Source organism: Saccostrea echinata, unplaced genomic scaffold (genome assembly GCF_033153115.1).
Source record: "Saccostrea echinata isolate AGI-Se365-2 ecotype Australia unplaced genomic scaffold, CSIRO_AGI_Sech_v1 ptg000034l, whole genome shotgun sequence".
Classification (NCBI taxonomy): Eukaryota; Metazoa; Mollusca; class Bivalvia; order Ostreida; family Ostreidae; genus Saccostrea; species Saccostrea echinata.
Genome location: NW_026889783.1, coordinates 2395049 through 2412812, shown reverse-complemented (window position 1 = coordinate 2412812; position 17764 = coordinate 2395049).

The window sequence follows — 17764 nt, the reverse complement described above, 5'->3', positions numbered from 1 at the left end:
TTAATGCCCTTTGAAGTAACAACATTTGCATCAGGGTAACTGCGCACCAAAATCTGGTTTCGTTCTTTCCATTTTCTGGTCTGTTTTATAAATAACGATTCTGTATACTTTACTGGCTCTCTTTCAGTCGACAGCATCCCTGATCCTTATCTAAGCTCGCCGCCAGAGAGCAGCACGGACGCCAGCACGGAATCCGACCTCGGGGAAGATTTGGAGAGTGCTGTTTGACCTCTCCTTCATCCAAGTTTCCTCTGGTATGATGGTCAGGTAACCTGTAGAAATGCAAACACATGAAGCCAAATACAGCTCAGCCAGTGTCTCGGCTATAGTTCTAGACCAATTGTGGCCGTATTTTTTCTGCCTTGAGGATTATTTAGTTGTATACTAATTTTTCCAATTTCAGTTGCGGTGTGGTCTCAGTCCACAAAATAAGATAGGGATGGCAGATTTGCTGAATTGTGCAGTTAAATATAACTAATTTTGTAGGACGAAATCATCAAACAGAATCAGAGGATATGAATTCTCATTTGTTTATATATTATTAACGAAGAAAAAGTCCGAAGTACTTAAAAAGTCCTGAAATATTTTCAATATAATAAAATTATTCTCTTGTATATACAAGATATCTACCACCTTCATGGTGGACAGTCACATATTTTGGGGTTCATTTTTATCTATATGTCCACTATACTCTCTTTTACATAATGATTGGAGACATTTTATTAATATTATAATATGCAGGACTTACCCAAGTTGTAGGGGAACCTGTTCAAGCAATTAAGATTAATGTTAATACATGTACTAAACTATTCTCTTTAGAGAAGTGGACAGGCTTTCGCCTACATCCACTTCTCTTCGCAAGCCTTCATGTTTTGATTCTGGAAAACGTGTAAATTTCGAACCGGTGACGGCCTACACTTCAACTGACATTTCGTCTAAATTACGTCTGAATGTACGTAATAGACGTGTTATATTAACAATTTTAACATGAATACACACAATTGTCACTAGAAAAGTGACTTTTTACGTATTGTTAAATCCATTTTCACAAGTTCTCCATCCGGGATTTAAATCATGTGCCAGTAACTCTTGAAGGATTAAAAAATCTCTAATTCGGATAAAACTGGAAACTATTTTTACAAAATAATAATGAAACAAGAGAAATCGTCCACTCTATTTAAACTAACGAGACAGTATTTCCCCAAGTTTCGTTCAAATTCTTTCGATCTTTGTTTTAAATCTTTTTTTCATTTCTCGGGAAAGGTAGAGTTAATATCGTTTAAAAATGAAAGAAAATATTTTTAGTATTGACTGAAAGGAAGTAATGAAGTATTTTTTAAAATAGTAAAAATAAGTATAAGTAATAACATTCATTTTGAATAATATGCTAAATCAAAAGTGAATTATCAAAAACTTTTTGAACATCAAAATACGTTTTCGCCAATTTTTCCAAATTATCCGAATTAAATTTTTTCATTTTTTTCTAATAAGCTGTGGTAGATAAACATTAGTTTAAATCCGGGATGGAGAACTTGTGAAAATGGATTAACAATATGTAAAGGTTGGTTTTCTTGTGACAGTTGTGTCTATTTTTGTTGAAATTGTTAATATAATACGTCTGTTACCGTACATTCGAACATATTTTAGACGAAATGTCAGTTGAAGTGTAGGCCGTCACCGGTTCGAAATTTACACGTTTTCCAGAATGAAGGCTTGCGAAGAGAAGTGGATGTAGGCGAAAGCCTGTCCACTTCTCTAAGAGAATAGTACTAAACTTGAAACTCAGCACATAAATAAGCCATGCAAATGAGAGGAATATTGTCCTTCCTGATATACCTTATTTTAGCAAATAAAATATACAACATGAAAATAAAATATACGACATGACTATCTTTTTTATTTGCTAAAATATTAAATAAAGCATATCAGGGAATACAATATGAATTTCTTACAAGCAACTGTTAGTGGCATTGTAGTAAAATGCAGCTTTATATAAATACATATCTATAAAATTACTGATGTGAAATAAGAAAATGTGTGAATTCAGGAGATAGAGCAAGACTCTACCATAATCCATTTTCTGTGGCTGGCGCTCTGTACAGAACTTGTTTTTTTAATGAATGGTGGTGTTGATATCGTATGCAAAAGTGTATATGAATTTTCTTGATATTGATCACTATATATATGTAAAAGTAGAGGTAAATCAGTCACAATCAGTCCTATAAATACATTGTATAAGACTCTTATAACTGTGGTTTAGGTATAATAAATTATGTAACGAACGGTATTGCACGTATAGTAAACACAAATCTAGAAGAAAAACGATATTTCTATACCATCTAACTGTATTCAAACGAGATTACCAAGAAGGTGTAATGCATATAGAAAGACATATAACACTATGAGTATCAACATTTCTAAAGGTCTGACGACACGTTCCTCGAATATCTGTTTTGTGTCTCTTCACAATGTAGAAAAATAAATGTTCATAATCATCGTTATCTTGTGAAACTTTTTTTTCTGAAACTGAATATCCAAACTATTTTCAAATTGTCTTAAAAATAAATACATCAAAAATTGTAAAATTGACAATTCAAGAGATTTCCAATAGGATTATATAGGAAACACCATCCTCTGTTATCTTGCACAAATACCTGGTAAGACACCTCAACCTTTATATATAACTAACAGTATATATATAGAGAGAGGGAGAGAGAGGGAGAGAGAGTGATTTTGAGCAGAGATGACATAAAAAATAAATCCCTAAGATATAAAGAAATCGTAAGTTTTCTATTCTCTGGTGCTTAGATGTGCAACTTTGTATGGTATTCTATGCTATCCTATACAAATATTTGCACACATTTTTAATATTGTTTATTTTTCAAATTGTAACTTTTGAAAATTCAGAATTGATTTTGAAATTTTCTTTGAAAGAAAAATTTCTCACCTACCTACCGACTCAATTTTTTCATCCTGAGTCGGGAGAGGGCAAGCAAACATTATTTTAAAGTTGGCCTAACAAAAACTTTTTAAAAAATTCCACTTTACATGGCAACCATTATTTAGGTTACCTATTGAAATATAAATCTGCGAGAAATGTTGCTGATTTCTGAAAAAAAAGTTTGTGTTATTTATCCTTAAAGTTGCAATACTTCTATGAAAAAATTCTTGGGAAAAATTATATATATTATTGAGGAAAGTGTCGTCTGACTTTAATCATGAACATTCTATGTAAGTGACATCCTCTAACGTTTTGAGTTTTACCTTTTCTCCTTAATCAAATATTTTCTAGTTTCAAATTCGCAGTTAAAACACTTTTAATTTATTCAGTGCTGCTTATATTGTTTGCAAACACATTGAATATATGTTTAATACTCCACAAAGATAATAATGGAAACTTATGCTGAATGCAAAGTCCTCTTATTGTATAATTTTGCTCTTTAAAAAATCACGGAAATAAATTTAAATGTGAACTGAAAAAGCACATGATATTTTAATTTAATTAGTTTCAACATGACTTTATTACATTTTATATACATACCCCAGTTTCATTTTCACTTACTCTGACAAATATCGAGAGAGCAAAATTATATAAACCGAGGATTTATTTTCCAGTTAAAAGTTGTGTATAGGCCCTATTCCTTCTTTAAGTGCCATAGAAACAGTAGTACCATTCCTGACAGTAACTACATTTAGGTCATTGTTAATCGTGTCTAGTAGTTGAGATAAATATATTCCTTAAATTTGCTAAGAACATTCAATCTGTCACAATTTCGTTAAGTAGGTACAATTTACAAAGAATTCGGAAACTTTTTTTCTTTTGAAGAAATATTTTGTGATGGGTGACATTTTAAAATTGCTAGATAAATCATCAATGAATTTTTAACCACAAGCTTTTTGTAAACCAAAAAAATACTGAAAGCAGGAAGACCAAGGAAAATGTTGTAAGAAGGCCTGTAGGAACTTTTCCGTTTGGGAAGGGGGCAAAACTACATTTTCAGTTTGGGGAAGCTACCAACAAAAATTCCTTGACAAACAAGCCACAAAAAAAATTAAGGTCATCAGACTTTATTATTGAGGAGGGGGGGGGGGGACAACCGTAGCTTAGCTTTTTAGCTTTTTTTCTATAGTATACTATATATCGGCAAAATTATAGGGGGGGGGGGGGTTACGGCCGATTCCTATGGGCCTAGTTAGAAAAACATTTAATTTAGTTAATTACAATAAGCAATTTCAAATATCAAACCTCTGTTTCATATAATAAATGTGGAACGTGTCAAGTATCTGCGGTATCCTCGTTAATGTCAGATGTGAAGTGTATTTCGGGTTATTTTACTTAATGGAGAGTGAATAAGAATCACATTGTGTGTGTTTATTTATCTGAAAATACATTTTTTAAAGATATGTGATACTCTAAAGTCCACACGATTTGGGTGTAAGTTTATCGCTTATTTAATAATCTATTTTTTTTACAATTCTTGTGGTGTCAGATTTGTGTACTTTTGCTAACTTTTTTTCCAGGAAGTAGATGCATAAAATATATGGGCGAAATATCAAATATATGAAAAGGTTTATACAGTAATAGAGCTGCAATTTTTGTTTTGATTTTTTTTTAATTGTAAAATTGTAATACAGTAAATCAATGACAGAAAAATTGCAGGCTTATACACTTCTGTTACTCAAATTTACGTTGGAAAGACTGTTTAGAAGCTCTGATTGAAGCAAAATACATTTTTGTTATCCTGTACAAAACTTGATTTTTATATAAAACTACATGTATATTAAACTTTATAATTCAGAAATCTTTCTTCCGGTAAAATCGAAAGCTTAGTTTTACTCATATTAACCACACATTTTAACAACAATATGAAATTCTCAAAAAATATAGCTTGTACATGTATATATAACAAAAAGTAATCTATGTCAGAAATCCAATAAAAAGTACGTATAGTGAAAACAGTAAAAGGCGGACCTCTGGAAACAGCAGAGGTTGGATCAGGTGCCTACAAGGAGTAAGAATACCCTGTCAACCGATCACAAGAGTCCTGAGCCCTCAGGTAAAAGGAGTAATAAGTATGTGAACTACTGTGGAATCATCATTATTCGTGGGGAACCAATGTTCGTGGATTTCGTGGGTCAACCGTACCCACGAATTTACATCCCCACGATCGTGTATTAGTAAACATATTAATTCGTTAAATCTACCGTATATACGAGTAACCCACGAAATTTAGTCCCCTCGAACAAGTAAAATTTTGCTTGCCCACGAACATTGACCCCCACGAATTAAAATGATTCCACAGTATGGCCTTACAATTTTGTCATGTTACATGTGTAGTTTAATTGTTAGTTTGCCATTAATGTCCACAATCAGTAAAATATTCAAATATGAAACAGACTCTGTGTTGTGTTTAATGCGTGTTCAATGGAATATATAGAGTCGACATATGAATAAAATGAATATTGTAAATTGATAAAACATCTTATATCTAAATGTCAAATTGAAAGTCACAGCAAGACCTTTCCATGTAGGAGATTTTGAATCTGTGCCATTTGATAAATTTCAACAAGATCTATAACTTCTTTCATATTATTTGGTCTGAGCTCATGCACACATATCTGGAAATCCTCAATAACTGTTTTTTTAACACTAAATCGTAGAAGCTGTTTAATTACCCATGAACTTCTTTTCTGCCATACTAATGAGATAAATACTTTTCTGTACGCTCCTGATAATCCTGAATGATTCTTTAAATCTTAATCTTGCATGTTGGAACTTTTCTCTATAAGCTTCTAAAGTTAAATGATACCGATAGTATAACTTCTTTGATCTTAACAAACTTGCCACTTTCATCGTCACTCACGTGAGGATAAGCTTTATATAATGTCTTACCTGTTAGATGTAAATAAAAGATAAGCCCATTCTGACTATTCTATTAGCCCATTCTGACTATTCTATTAACCCTTTCTGACTAATCTATTAGCCCATTCTGACTATTCTATTTGCCCATTCTGGCTATTCTATTAGCCCAATCTGACTATTCTATTAGCCCATTCTGGCTTGTGCAATTCTGCCAAGTCCCCAAAGGACATGAGGAATACATCTACATCCTGCCATTCTTCCAGTACTGGAAGTTTTTTCTGAGACTTCTGGACGGATGAACTAATATTCACTTAACTCTAAGTGTTTTTGCTAACTGAATCTCCTCCTTCTTTACCTTAAGCTCTTGTTCCAATGCAGCTTTCTTTATCTCAGCATATCTATCCTGTTCGGGCCTTTTGTCCTTTTTGTCCTCCTCATTAACAACCGCAACATTTCTTAACACCCAGACAAAGGCACACCCTTCTTAATGTAAAAGGGGACGATAACGAGTAGTGATCAATCTTATAAATCTAGTGAAGAATACGAATGGTGAACAGGGGAAAAGGGACCCCTTGAAACATCAGAGATGGGATCAGGTGCCTAGGAGAAGTAAGAATCCCCCTCGACCGGTGTTGTATAGTAGCTTTTCCACATCGAAGATTTTCTTTCCGGAAAACTGCGTGGCTATATAGTAGCTTTTCCCCTTAGGGAGAAACTAGAAAATAGTAGGTTTTCCCACATAGCAGGGTTTCCGTCTCAAGTTTTTGGTTCAAATTTAAAAAAAAAAAAGATAATAGAAAGCCAGTCTTCCTTTGATGTTTTGAAAAAAGAATACAGAAAGTTACATTTATTGGAAACTCTTGAAAAAGTGTGTGTATTTCATGTATATAAATGCATATAAATCCATAAATACAATGTTTTAATTTGTTTCATCGAATCACGAAAAAAAAACTTGAGTAATGACATGATAAATCTACAACAAATGATATAATTATGCTAATACATGCAAGCATATACCCTGACTTTGGATCGGCTTATTTGTAAATGACAAGGACTTGTTTATTTCCAAATAATTCGAATTTTAAACGTTAGAATAATGATAATGATGATGAAATATGGAGATAACGAACAGTATTCAAGCTCATAGTCCACTAAAACAATACAGATTGGAAGCAGAGCAAACAGGGACCTCCAAAAACATCGGAGGCGGGATCAGGTGCAATAAAGGAGTGAGCATCCCCTGCCGTGTGCTTCTTGTATTGATTGGGAAACACGGAAAAATCTGTAGACAATTCGGTCTGAAAATAATGGCGTAACAATTAGTATGAAAAACGTCAGTCAGCATTTGACTTAATCATAGATTGTATTTGCTGACAAGGTCATTGTATCGACCATAGAGCTTGCGAAATAAAGACTTTAAAATGATGACTGAAATACTTTTGGAAAATTTGAAATCACAAAATTTTACCAAAATCAACAACATAAAAACTACGACTTTTCAACTTTTCATACAACCATTCCCCATAAATTAAAGTCCAGGCTTTTTGATGAAATATATGGAGATAACGAACAGTATTTAATTGACAGCTAACGAACGATAACGATACGATAACGATGTTGATAACGAAAAAATATCATTCACAGCTGCTTTTTCAATAAAAATGGAATTCATAAATTTACTTACCTTGTCATTGGTCATTTGCAAAATTCTTTTGTTAAAAACATTCCGATCGTACACACAAGTACTCTGAAGTTGATATTAAAAAAATGCTTGAGTTTCTGATTGACAATATCTTTGTGGTTTTCGAGAACAGGTCTTCCAAATATCTATTGGAATTCCCGTGGGAACCATTTGCGCCCCGTTATTAGCAGACTTATTTTTGTATTCATATGAAGTAGAACTTTTTCAAAATCTTATACGTGAAAAGAAGAAAAAAATTGCTGTGGCCTTCAACTCGACATTTAGATATATCGACAACGTATCGTCAATTAAGAATGGTTATTTCATTCTTATGTCGATACGATGTATCCCAGTGAGCTTGAAATAAAAGATACCACAGAGTCTGACACATCTGCTTCATATTTGGATATTTTACTAGAAAAAGACGTTAATGGTAATCTAACAACCAAGCTTTGTGATAAACGTGATGACTTTAACTTTTCAATCGTCAACTTCCCTTACTTATGCAGCAATATACCTTCATCACCTGCATACGGGGTTTATATTTCTCAGTTGATTTGATACGCAAGAACATGCTCTACTTATGAACAATTTCTAAAACGAGGTAAAGTCGTCATTTCGTAAGTTCTATGGTCGATACAATGACCTTGTCAACAAAACAATGTATCATTAAGTCAAATGCTGACTGAAGTTTTTCATACTAATTGATAATTATTTACACACTGAATTGTCGTCGGATTTTTCCATTATTTCCCGATCATGACAAGGAGCACACGGCTGATGTGATCGGTCGGCAGGGGATGCTCACTCCTCCATGGCACCTGATCCCACCTCTGATGTTTTAGAGGTCCGTGTTTGCTCTGCTAAAAAAATTGTATTATTTAATGGACTTTTGAGCTTGAATACTGTTCGTTATCTCCATACATTTCATGATATTTGAAACGAAATCCTTTTACATGGTCAGTATAATAACAATGTTCATGCAAGTATGCGCCTTTCCTGCTTTTTGTTATCTGTTGATAAATTGCTTTCAGATGCTATATTTATCCGACGATATAGTAAAATAAGAGAGCAGAAAATTTGCAATGTGGGCTTTCTGAATTCCTCTGACCTCTATGTTAATGAAGACAATACTGTTCTATTGTAAAAAGTTTCAAGAATTTAAAAGAGCGCCAAATTAACAGTAACACAAAAAAACGATTACATGCCGGTACTTAATTGTTTGAAGATATCATCAAATGAAAAATTAAATGATTATAGATCTCTTCAATTTTGAATCACTATGCGATTTATCTCAATTGTTGATAGCATTTATTACATGTAATTTGTTACATTGATCCGTGCAATAATTCAATTGTTGCTCTTTTCAAATAAATTAATATTATTCGATTAATGTGCGCGTGAATTTTATGAGAGAGAGCAACTATGTACTTTGTAATATCTTCAATATTACAAAGCTATAATTTAAAGAATGATCTAAAGAATGATTGAATGTACTGTCCTCTTGAAAAGAATTGTTGCGAGCATTTATTCTTGAATATAAGATATTTTCAATTAAATCAAAGAAATCGTTTATGTAGGGTTCGATTTCTGATGGCAATAATTATACAAGTTTCTTTAGCTATACATCATGTCAAATGAATTAACGCGAGCTTCGATTTTATTCTTATTTTATATTTTTATACTTTTATAAGAGCATGGATAAACTGTTGCACCCATTAAACCGTTTGTAAAATAACCACCACCCCACCCCCACCAAAAAATAAGACAAGAAAAAACTAAACTTAAGCTCAACTATGGAAATAAGATAAGAATGTTTATTATCTAGATGTGATTACAGATAACAGGTCTTGTAGAGTAGACTTTCCCCTCTAAAATCCTTTCCCCTGGAAAACTGGCTCTAGAGTAGGATTTCCACCACGACAAAATGATTGTAGAGTACTAGAGTAGGATTTCCCCTACGGAAATCCCCCACCAGATTCAATTTTCCGGGGGGGGGGGGGTTCCAACTCTGTGTAATAGTTCTAGAGTGCAATTTCCCCGGCCCCAGATCCAGTTTCCCTCCAAAAAATATTCGGGAGTAACATCCTTCTTCAAAATGGCGACCAGTTCCATTGAAACATGCGAAATATGAACATTGAAAAATTTTCAGTCTCATTTTTCTCAGTAATTGTCCAACCAATTCTTTTAAAGTATTAAAATCTTATTCTTTTCATCTGGTCAAAGTAGTTTCTGAAAAATAAAATATTGGTACAATGTAATCAGTTGGGCAAATTTTTAACTGTATCCATAGGAAAAAGGGAATTTTGTTTTAAATGGATTTTTTGCAAAACTTTAATATAATATTTCCTCTCTGCTTTCAAATCTAATATTACACCGTTGAGGTCGAGGGGACATATTCCCCGGCTTACAAAAGCATCGTTTCTTGTCTTTTACTTTGGTTTTGGCTTTTTTAATTTTTTTTTTAAAAGAGAGTCTTCAGATTTTTGAGAGACTAATTTTACAGTTTCTTATGAGTTAAAACTTTGGGTTGAGACTCCATGATTTGAAATATATATTTTAAGATTTTATACTAAATTCGACAATTCTTGAGTCGAAAATACTCATATTTCTATTAAATAATCATGTGACTTTCATATAAACTTACCGCCAAAATATTGTCGATATGATTTAAGCATTGATAAAAGAGCGGAAATCCTAGTCTGAGAAAGAAAGAGGGGAAAATTTGGCTCAAGAGTGAGATTTCCCGGGGGGGGGGGGGGGGGGTCCGGATCCCCCTAGAATTTGCAGAGTTACTAAAAGTATATACTGAAGTAAATAAAAAAGTCTTTGGACCCCCCTGGAAAACGTGGACCCCACCATCACCACCACGAAAAAGGTGTTTTTCACGTTATGAAAATGGTTTTTAGGTTGTTGTTTTTTTTTTTTTTTTTTTTTTTTTTGTTTGTTTTTTTTTTTTTTTTTTTTTTTTGTTATTGCTTTGTTTTTTTTTTTTTTTTTTTTTTTTTTTTTTTTTGTTTTGTTTTGCTTGTCAAGAAACTTTGGGTTTGAATTTTTTTTTTACTGGGGTGGACCCCCCCGCCTGAAAAAATTCCTGGATCCGCGCCTGAATCCGTGGGTAGGGGGAAAGCTGACTATAGGGGAAATCCTGGGGGAAAACCGGTACATTTGCTTTCTTTGAGACTTACCTTTTTAGGATTAACACCCATACTTTTTCAAGGTTACAGGATACCAAAGGTAAAAGGAATTTCATTCATGATAGCAGTCTTTTATTTTAAAATTGATTTGTTACATAGGAAAATTTGAGTTAATCTATAATAATTTTGGTTGGATTTCATTTTTTTGGGCATAATTTTGCATTGAATTTTTATTTAATCATTGAATTCTTTTTTGGTAGTAGGTCGAATAACAGCACCTGGTCGTGTCGACAATTTGAATATTGCGCGGTATGATAATTTGTCGGCACGGACAGGTGCTGTTACACGACCGACGACATCCATAAGTAAGAATTCGATTCTTATATATACATTTTCTAATTTTCTCTCTTCATAAATATTAATTTCCTTCATCTTTATTATAAATTTAGCACCTTTCAGAACTGGTGTGGTTAACAGACGTAAGAGCCGTTTTGACATAGATCGTTAAGTAATGAATATTGAGAGGAAAAATTGACAAATTAATTTTAAACGTACAATTGTTATATTTTCACAATAATTTAATAGGGTAATTGTTTCTAATAAAATTGAGCCAAAACAATATACAAATTGGTGTTCCTAGTGTATTTAAAATGCATGTAGTTCGTATTGTGTATTCTACCGCACCGCAACACGCGCTTTCATTTGTGTTGCTGTACATGTATATTTTCAATTGATTTCATAAAGAAAAATTACTCTGAATGTAAGCATAAAGATATATAGACAAGGAGAATGCAAAAATAACGTTAGCTTGATAGAAAAACTTTGTGAAAAATATGTTGTGGCAATGATAAAACATGTAAAACTGTTTTTACAAAATTCTATAACATATTTTTTTCAAGTGTCCCATGTCCATGATGAATAATTTATCAATCGGTAAACTAGTTATAAAACCTAGTAATAAAGTTCAATCAAAACGCAAGAAGAAATTAGAAGATGCTGATAAATGTTGAAATCTTCGTCATTGTTACTACATTTACTGCTAAAAGTCCAAAGAAACCAAGTCTATTCTTAATGACATTTAATCAACTACTCTTTTTTCAGGTAAACTATGATTATTGAGCGGCAAAGCTAATGTACAATTTGAATTAAAAAAAACATAGATGAAATTAAATGTACATGGTTATGTTTAAGAAACAATCTTTTTAAAGGATTTTTACTTTAATGTTTTACACAGCTTAATATATATCTTATATTACTTTAAATAGACGTTAATGGTAATCTAACAACCAAGCTTTATGATAAACGTGATGACTTTAACTTTTCATTCGTCAACTTCCCTTACTTATGCAGCAATATACCTTCATCACCTGCATACGGGGTATATATCTCTCAGCTGATTCGGTACGCAAGAGCATGCTCTACGTATGTACAATTTCTGAAACGAGGTAAATTATTGACAAATACGTTGATGAGACAAGAATATCAGCTGTCTCGTTTAAAGTCATCATTTCGTAAGTTCTATGGTCGATACATTGACCTTGTCAGCAAATACAATGTATCATTGAGTCAAATGCTGACTGACGTTTTTCATACTAATTGTTAAGCCATCATTTACAAACTGAATTGTCGAGGATTTTTCCGTTATTTCCCGAACATGACAAGGAGCACACGGCGGGTGTGACCGGTCGGCAGGGGATGCTCACTCCTCCATGGCACCTGATCCCACCTCTGATGTTTGGAGGTCCGTGTTTGCTCTGCTCCTATTTTGAATTGTTTAATGGACTTTTGAGCTTGAATACTGTTCGTTATCACCATATATTTCATAGCTAAATCGGAGGTGATAAAAGAATTGGAAAGACTACAAGAACAATATGTTATGGTTCCAGCATACAAGGCTTGTAACAATATCGTCTTTGTTTGTAAGGCTCATTATTTTAACTGTATTTTAGAAGAACTTGGTTTTAATTCTACGTCTGGAAATTCTAATGATGAAATTCTTCAAAATCACATTTCAGTAGGTTTTTTTCGGCATTCCAGTCAACCGAGGTGAGTTCGATCTACCCTACCTATACTGGATTCCTAATCTTCATCAAAATCCTTACAAACAACGCTATATTGCCGGGTTCAGCAATGCTCTACCAAGCCCCTATCTTTACTTCTCACTAAATATGAACTGCTGTAAAGGAGAACCTTCAGAAGTACTGTGCTCAAGCATATTCTAGAAGTGGTGTCAATCAGACGTGGATTCTCAAAAACAAGAATTTTTAGAAAATTCAATTCACCAAATTTTTCAAAAGTCAGTAACATCAAAACGTACGACTTTTCTACACGTTATACACCTTCCTCATGATAAATTAAAAAATAGGCTTACTGATATCGCAGACAACTGCTTCTTCAAATAAAATGGTACTTAGAAATTTTCATTTCTTGTGATTGGTCATCAACAAAATTAATTTGTTAAAAATCACTCTTATTCTACACACAAGTACTCGGAAGTAAATCATATACGGTACCAATTTTGATGCACCAGATGCGCGTTTCGACAAATTGTCTCTTCAGGGATGCTCAAGCCGAAACGTTGGAAATTCAAAATATTTAAATAAAAAAGACTTAGAAGAGCTGAAAAAGATGCCAAAAACTTGAGCCAAATACGTCGAAGGATCAGAGCTATGCATAAGGGAGATAATCCTTATTCTTGAAATAAAGTTGATATTTGAAGTTGATATTAAAAGGAGATGGATTTTCTTCATTGACAACATTTATGTAGTCTTTGGAGACCAGGTCCTCCAACAAACTTTTGGAATTTTGTCGGGCACTAATTGTGCTCCTTTATTATTTTTATATTCATATAAAGGCAGAATTTATTAAAAGAAACTTCTAAATGAGAGGAAGAAAACATTCGCTGTGGCCTTCAACTCTATATTCAGATATATTGACGACGTTTTATCAATCAACAAAAGTTATATCAATTCATATATCGACTCGATATATCCCAGTGAACTCGAAATTAAAGACACAACAAAGTCTGCCACATCTGTTTCATAATTGGATGTTTTACTGACTATATACGATAGGACCAACTAACAACTAAATTGTATGACAAACGAAATGACTTCAGCTTTTCCATCGTCAACTTTCCTTATTTATTTGGTAATATTCCGAAATCACCTGCATATAGAGATTTCATCTCCTAACTAATTCGTTACTCAAGACCATGCTCTAAGTTACAGCCTTCAACTCGACATTTAGATCTATTGACGACATATTATCAATTAACAATAGTTACTTCCATTCATATGTCGACTCGATATGTCCCAGTGAACATGAAATAAAAGATACCACAGAGTCTGACACACCTGTTTCATATTTGGATATTTTATTAGAAAAAAGACGTTAATGGTAACCTAACAACAAAACTTTATGATAAACGTGATGACTTCCACTTTTCTATCGTCAACTTCATTTACTTATGTTGCAATATACCCTTATCACCTGCATATGGAGTTTATGTCTCCCAGTTGATTCGATACGCAAGAGCATGCTCTACGTATGAACAATTTCTAAAAGGAGACTGGAGTTTATGTTTCCCAGTTAATTCGATACACAAGAGCATGCTCTACGTCGGAACAATTTCTAAAACAAGGCAAGCTATTGACATACAAGTTGATGAAACAAGGACATCAACAGTCTCCTTTGAAGTCAACATTTCGCAAGTTCTATGGTCGATACAATGACCTTGTCAGCAAATACAATCTATCATTCACCAAAACGCAACACATATTACAAAATCTCTCCTACCGTTTTCTATAAACATTTGAACAAGATGATATCAATTATCTTGAATTTGGTCGTTTAAGACACAAAACAAAATTGGGAGCTAGGTCAACCAACCTTGGCATATTCATGCCCCCTTCCACCCTTAAGGACATACGCAACGTACCTTACCCACTGATAATTTTTCAAGATATTCTTAATTATGTTCCCCAAACGAAGTTTGGGAACATATTGTTTTTACTCTGTTTCTTATTATTATTATTATTATTATTATTATTATTATTCTTATTCTTTTTTTCTACTTTCTTCTCCGGTACTTTTTTGTCCGGGAGTGTTCTCATAGAACCACTCATCCGATTGACATGAAACCTTTTTAGGGTTAATAGGCATGTTGTGTAGGTGTTCGGAACGAAGGTCATTTTGCGCGCACATGCATGCACGTGCGCGCGCGTGCGATGAGTGAAATGACTGATATACTTGATGAAGCCGTAACTTTTATATTTCTTGATGAATTGCTTTGAAACTCAAAGTATAAAGATATATTAGTAGTCTAGACAAGAAAACATGGTCAAATTAGCGTGAACTCACGCGCATGCACGTGCGCTCTTCTCTGATTGGCTGATACAAAAATCTCAATAATTTCCTTGTTTTTTGACAAAATACTTTGAAATTTAGAATATAAGTATATATTATAAAGTGCTACAACATGTTATATAGGAAATTTCTTGAAAACACGCGCATGCAGGTGTGCTGCAATCTGATTGGTTGAAACTTTAAATGTCTATAACTCCCTTGGTTTTCAACAAAACAGAATGAAATTTACGACATGGATAGGCACATAGAGCCCCCACATTATGATACTATCAAAATTGAATGCAAGGCCATGCATGCGCTTATGCTGAATTCTGATTGGCTAATACCTAAAAGGTTACATCTCTTTTATTTTTCAATGAGATCCTTTAATATTTAACACAAATGTATGTATTGTGAGACACTATAAGAAAATTAATGTGAAAAATGTAGAAAACATGTGCAAGCACATGCGCTGAAATTTGATTGGCTAATACCCATATGGCTATATCGGAGTAGTTTCCAATGAAATACCCTTAAAAATAAAGTGTCCATCTATATTACTAAAGTATTGTTTAATTTATTTAAGCTTGTAGGGAATGGAGCATCATAAGGGATTGGGGAGCCGTTTGGGGAACATCTGTAACGGTTCCCGTTACAATTAGCACTAGTTTAAGATTATAGTGCCATTAGATGTTCGTAGACAAAAAAAATCAGCATGCATTACCAGGGGTTTTGAAAAGATATCAATTGATGAAAATTCATGTATAATTCAAAGAAAAATATACAAAAAATACTAAACATATATTCTAGATGTTTTATTTATCCAAACTTGTTTTAGAAGAAGTGTACACCAGCATAAATAGACATCAAAATGGAGCACACAGTTCCTTTAAGTATTGGAACTCTTCAACTCCAGGGAAAAGACAATAAAGTTCAAACTACGTTGCGTATGTCCTTAAGCTTGAGAAAGGGGGCATATTGCTTTGCACCAAGTGGTAAGGCGATGTGTCGATCAGTCTGTATAGGTCTGTAGACCAAGTGTAGTCCGTTCAATACTGTATGTGTGGGCTTCATATTTTAGCGGCTTTGGCGCGCACAACAATGCGCTAATTCATGAATACCGCTTATAAATCATTTATTAATACAATATACGGCGCGTTAGTATGTAGCGCTTATTCATGAATACGCCAACAACTCAATACATAGTGATTGCGCTAAATTTTGAATACGCCAATTTATGTACACGTACAAGTATCATGAGAACCTTTTGCTTGACAGACATCAAACTTGGTACATTGGTACCCACTGGAAAAAAGATGACCCCTATTTATTCTGAGATCACAAGTTCAAAGGTCAAGAGTCAATCTATTCTGGACTTATGAAGATATTGTCTGCTTAAAAACCCTTTGCTTGACAGACGTCAAACGTTTTACAATAGTTTCCCATAAGGAGTAGATGACCTCTATTGATTTTGATTTTACAAGGTCAAAAGTAAAGGGTCAAACTGGACATAGGAAGATATCTTAAGAACCTTTGCTTGACTGACATGAAACTTCGTGCAAGGGTTCCCCCTGAGGAATAGAGGACAACTATAGATTTTGAGGTCACAAGGTCAAAGGTCAAGGGTCAAACTTTTCTAGACATAGGAATATATCTATATTGTCCGTTCAATATCTGAGAACCATTTGCTTGAAAGACATCAAACTTACTATAGTAGTTCCCATTAAGGAATAAATGACCCCTATGTCTTTTGTGGTCACAAGATCAAGGTCAAGGGTCAAACTGGACATTGGAATATACAAACCGCTCAATATCTTGAGAGCCCTTTGCTTGACAGACATCCAACTAGGTACACTGGTTCTCCTTAAATAAATATATTTCTATATAGATATAATTTGTTGCTGGGGAATTTTACATAGTAAACGTTAACCACAAACGAGATGCTTATAGATAGCATTCCACTTCCCATTACAAAAACTTTAGTCCCCAAGGAGTATTCATTTATGTGTTTTTCATAAATCATTCAATTATTTTTCCAGCACATATTCACAAAGTACTCAACTTGAATCATCTAAATATAAAAAATAATAATAATGTAGAATAAAACGTTCATGAAAATAATTTAAGAAACAAATGACAAATCCCTGCAGCCAGGTTGTACATGGATATAAATTCGGGGTGGTAGGGGGATGTTTCCTGTCTGCAAGTACCTGTTTTTTAATAGTAATCTATAAAGTTCATTTTAAGTTGTTTTTTTTTTTTAAAGTTTACGTCAGAAATCCTGTCACATATATATCTGAATATATCAATGTATGTATTTAAGCAGTTTCTTCCTAGCCTAAAAATTGAGTCTAGGTTAAAATGCCCTTATCACCTGCATAGGATGTTTATGTCTCCTAGCTGATTCGATAGGCAAGAGCATGCTCTGAGTACAATTTTTTAAATCAAGACAGGCTTGTGACAAATTAATTGATGTTTCAGATATTTCAATCAGCATTTCGCAAGTATTTCGCAAATTCTTTATTGACTTTTACAAATACATCCTATCGCTGGGTCGTATTTTGTCTTATATATTTCATAACAGTTGTTAGGTTATTGTTTTAATACTTAATTTGGCTACAGATTATTCCATCTACATGATCAAAACATAACGCTTACGGCGGGTGTGACTGGGCGACATAAGATGATTACTCCCCCTAGGCACCTGATCCCACCTCCTGGTATTTCCAGAGGTCT